Genomic DNA, 5,316 nt, shown 5'->3' with positions numbered 1-5,316 from the left:
TTATTTTTAATAGATCTAGACAGTTTTTATGTAAAATTAAATATGTCGGAGATATAAGCAATCAAAGATGAATTTTATGGAAAAAATCGTTATTTTTCAATCTTTGAGGCTCTTTGGGCACCATTTCCACTTATCCAATTGAACTAAAATTTCACACAGATTATTTTTTTAGTAAAATGAACCGATCTGGAGGGTGCCGCGGGCAATTTTCCGACTTTCGAAAATTAATGGCACCCTAATGTACATATATTAATAGATACTTATAAATACTAACGTATTTTTAATTGTCAAATACATAAAAATATTCATAAGAACATTTCAAAAAGTAAAAAGGTTTCATATAACTGATAGATCTGCCTGATATATCTGTAGCAATACCAGAATAAATAGAATTAAATCTTGCAGACCAGGAATTAATAAATGTACTTATCTATTCTTTTGACGTTTATTTAAACTGTGTACCAGTCATATTATTATTGTCAGTAATCAATTACCAATCACTGCATAAGAAAAAATTATTTAATACTATCTCATTAACATAATAAACCAACCTTTTCTTATTTTTTTTGAATTTATTAATAATATTTTTGTAAACATTTTTAAAATAATATTTATATAGAATAATACTAAAATGTTAAAGCTTTAATGTGCGAATTTTAAAAGCAACCTACATATTTAAATTCTTAACTTTTTTGCAATAAAGGCAGGAAATATTGATTTTTGAAAAGTTTGTTCTTCTAGTTAAAAACCCATTAAACAAACTTTGAAACAAGCAGAAACTTGCGAGCCCATAAAAACGCAAGTGAAACTTTTCCGACGCACCGTTTAATTTCATAGGCAGAACTGGGCCAAACTGCCATCTGCGCATACGCACCGCACCGTACACGACCATACGAATCACAACAAAAACATTCAAACCGAGCAAAAGTTTGCAATTAAATATTATAAAAGTTTTGCGAGATTCTACTCCCTGGATTAGATGATATGAAACCGAAAAGTCTAAACTTTTGTTTACTATACTAATTTTGAGTTTTTCAATAAATGACTATACGAATATATTTGAATCTAATGGATGTTGGTGAAGTGAGATGAAATGCAGCTCGCAATCCTTGTGCGTACGTTAAACGCAAAGTTGGTGCTTTACGCTTACGAGACGCAACGCAGACAAAATTTCTAAAGTTTTTTATTTAACATTGTTAACAATGTTTGTCACCCCACAGAACTCCCAATCCTGCCACTTTAGACACCGATTTACTGTTGAACTTTGCTTAATCGGGGCAACAATTCTCAACACTTTGCAATTTCAACATGGCGGAAATACTTTCTACTTTCATCAAAAAGAAACGCACGAAAACATGGCAACTCTTTAGAGAGTCTGACTTTAATTTGCAAGAAACTTTGTTTGAAACAGTGTTTTAATAACTTTTTCCCTACTTTACTACTAGCAGACATACTAAAGGGTTCTGTTTTCGTAAAACATTCTAAAATGGTGGAAGTTTTTGATTGTTCTCAACTTTTGATATGAAAATACACGAAAATTTATACTTAACAAAAGTTTCAGTGTCAAGGTCGAAAAATGGGAAAAGATAGGAACAAACAGACCTTCAGAACAGAATTTCAAAGGACAACGACTTTAACATAAGTTTCATTTGTTGCGAACGTCTTAATAATTAAAAAGTAATGGCTACAAATCCACCAAAAAATAGAATTTCGGTTTAGCTATTATGTCATTTCCAATTCCAATATTTCATATAGTTTCTTTCAAACATTCCTTAGTCCCTTTATAATATTTTGTAAACTATTAGTACAATACTCTTACGAGTATCACCTGAAAAAGTAAAAACAGCTGCTCTAAAATGTATTTTATGTTTTATCATCTAACTAATTGTTTCTAAATCGCTGCCCTGGTACTACGTTAATACGCACCTATAAAGATATTTTTAAGCACTCACTGACACCGTTTTCTTCTCAAAATGATACGTCGTGTGTATTTATATTTTGGGCACATTTGGTTTGATGGCAGATGACACATCATTTAATGTAAAACTTTAATATTAAGTATAAAGCAACGTAGCTCACATATATTCTTACTAATAATTTAAACGTTTTACTTAAAGAATATGGCTTTGAGAACTTTCACGCAAAGCACGGTAGATATTAACGTTGAGCCGTTCATGCCATCACTTCCTTCGCATTTTTAGATCAACTGCTGGAAAGTAATAACTGCTCCAAGTATAATGGTGTAAATGTAAGCCCCGTAACGACCTTACCGACAACATAACATATAAATATTGCACTAAGCGAAAATGGCTCCCTCCCTTAACTTCCATGCTTACCTCGTAACAAACAGCGGGTTTTGTTTGAATAATAGAATTCGAGGACTTTGCATTCGAAGTACTGCTATCATTTGTCATTACTCTCGGCATTTAAGTGATTTTAACCCATGAATTATTTATCAATCGCAGCTTTTTATATTTGAACTGCAAAAATACATATTACAAACATTTTTTGCTGACATTTTTACCTTCTAAGGAAGTTAGAATATTCGCAACTCTTCTAGCGTTAATTCCCTATAATATTTAATCTTAATTATTTATTATGTGTGTAATCAATTTAATTGCCATCAACGCCAAAAATATATTATTTGAGTACATAAAGTTATATAGAATAGAAACTCTTTTTTATATTAAAATAGAAATTAATTAAAGAAGGGTTGTATTTAAGTGAACTAGAAGAAATACAATGAAAGTCACTGCTGCAAGAAGCTATACTGCACTCCGATGTTTATAATCAGTTTTCAGCAAGACAGAATGCAGATATGCAAAATGCAAAGGATGCGTCCTTTTGTCTATCTTTTATAGATAGTTTTTTTTTGTGAAGTTCCATAAAACGATACCGACACGTAATATCTTAACTAGTTCAGAATTTTTTTTAAATATGAACATAAGTGGCTAAGTTGTAGTAAGCATTATGTAGTTACTTTCACAGCTGAAGGAGGCACAAAACTATTTTCAGTCTGCATTTAGATGTAATCATGTTGTACCGCAATTCACAAAATAAATCGCATAAAATGAGCAAAAACGTGTGTGCAGATAAAGCCACTTCCTCCTTATACAAGTCATCGTTGTCTCGTTAATTTTGTCGCATCGTTCCTCGCGTAATTATTCTAATGTTGCAGACGTTGTAAGGACTGTGCTGGGGATTCACACAAGTATGTAATTGTAATTTTGTATAATTACCTGTACTACGTAAAGAGTTGAATGCTCGCTTTGTTTACATACCAAAATATTCAGTATTCAGTATAATCCGGAAATAGCTGCCAAGAAAGTAGGTACAAGCGCGTTTTCTTTTATGATTTATGATTTCGGGCAAAGTTTTTGGAGGAATCATAAGAATTTGCACTGCATATACAATGTTCTGTAACTCTTAATGTTGGTTTATTGTAAAACAAACGTTGTGCCAATTTAGTTAATTGCCAACAATTAACTTAATGAGCGCAGTGCCGTTGTGCACAGTAAGAAAAATTGAGTGTCTTTCTTTAACTTGGCTTATAATATTTATGACCTTATGACGCTAACATAAACAACACGCAGTCACATTTGACACCCTTCCACCGCTTTTTGTATCTGTAAGATTTGCAAATATATATTTGGCTGCGTTGTCAGTGCCCCCAAATTATTTCCATTAGTGTCGCCATATTAGTGCCACTAATTTATATCATGTCCCTCTCACACTACAAAATAAATAAAAATTAATAATTTAAGGCTGCTGCTTCCACCCTAATACTTGGGAATTATTGATATATACGTACCAACCTTATTCCAGCTATGACAACAGTTGTTCACTGTTCACTGTTTTAATTTCGTTCGCTCACACCATCTTTGCGACAATAATTTTTTCTGATTGTATTCATTGATGCATTCATTTGACAGAACGTCATTGACCCTGTCCGCATTTTAAATTCACCGAAACCGTATTATATTCATAATCTGAATGAGGCAACAAATATGAACTCTTGGTTCAAGAGTTACATCATATAAGAGTAACAACATATAATTGCAATTGAGTCCTCAACTATAGAAAATAATGACGATAAGATACTTCTGTTCTCTTATAATGCGCTTCTTATATGTCAGAAGATCAATGATATTATGTAGATAGTATTTCTATATTATTATATGGTCAATATTATAAATGTTGACTATATTTACGGCTTTCAGAAAGATAACAGACTGGTAGAGTATTCTCTGAGGAACTGGAAGTATGTGCATATTATAAACTTTCTCGAAATTGCAGCGTCTTTCAACATTTGTTAAATGCTTTTTCTCTGAGTTTTCAATCACGCAATATCATAGACAAATTTGGTGTAGACTCTGGTGTTTAGGCAATATGACTTAGAATTAGCTAGTCAGGCAATATGACTCAGCTCATTTGGATATAAGTATACAGCTAGCTTCATGCAAATATTTTAAAAATCTTCCGTTATTGGAACATTTCAGAAAATTTAATTAATCTTGTTAAATACTTACTTTCATAGTGGATTTGCTCACAGCGTACTATTAAATCAATTTAAGTTTAATTTAAGTTTCCAGAAGGTTTACAACCAATCAAGTTAACCAAATTAACTAATAGACCCACCTAACCTAACCTAATTTTTTCTAGCTTTAAGTTTTATTTTCTAGCCTATTATGGATTAAAACGACTAATTATAAGTAATAATATTTCGCAGAAAACAAAACATTTACTCGCCCAGTAGTAATATATGGCTGCGAGACATGAAGATTAACTGAAACTGAAGCAAGCAAGATAACAGTGTTTGGAAGGAAAATACTCACAAAAACTTTTTTGAAAGAAAACGAGATGTATCGCATGAGATACAACCACAAGCTATAACGGCTAGCTGAAGATGATACAATCAACAAATTTATGAAACAGCAGCAATCAAGATGGGTCGGACATGTGATAAGAATGCTGGATACGAGAGTACCGCTTAAGATTTAAGTAGTAAGCAGCAGAAGAAGAATGCGACCAAGAAAACGATGAAAAAACAGTGTGCAGCAGAATTTAGAAGAAATGAACCTAAGAAATTGGAAAATAAAAGCGAAAAACTGAGAAGAATTGAAGGATATTGTTAAACAGGCTTAGGTCCTACATATACTGTATAGTCCCGGATAATAATGATGAAATTTTTATTTCTGTCACTAGTTTTTAAATATTTTTATACTGTATTGAAATCGCGTTTGAATTTCTTGGTATTCGGAACCTTATCGATATTACTTTTATTTAAAAATTCGATTCTAGAAGTAAGGAGAACGA

The sequence above is a fragment of the Teleopsis dalmanni genome, chromosome 1, assembly GCF_002237135.1.
Source record: "Teleopsis dalmanni isolate 2A chromosome 1, ASM223713v2, whole genome shotgun sequence".
Taxonomy (NCBI): Eukaryota; Metazoa; Arthropoda; class Insecta; order Diptera; family Diopsidae; genus Teleopsis; species Teleopsis dalmanni.
Note: the sequence above shows the minus strand (reverse complement) of the source record.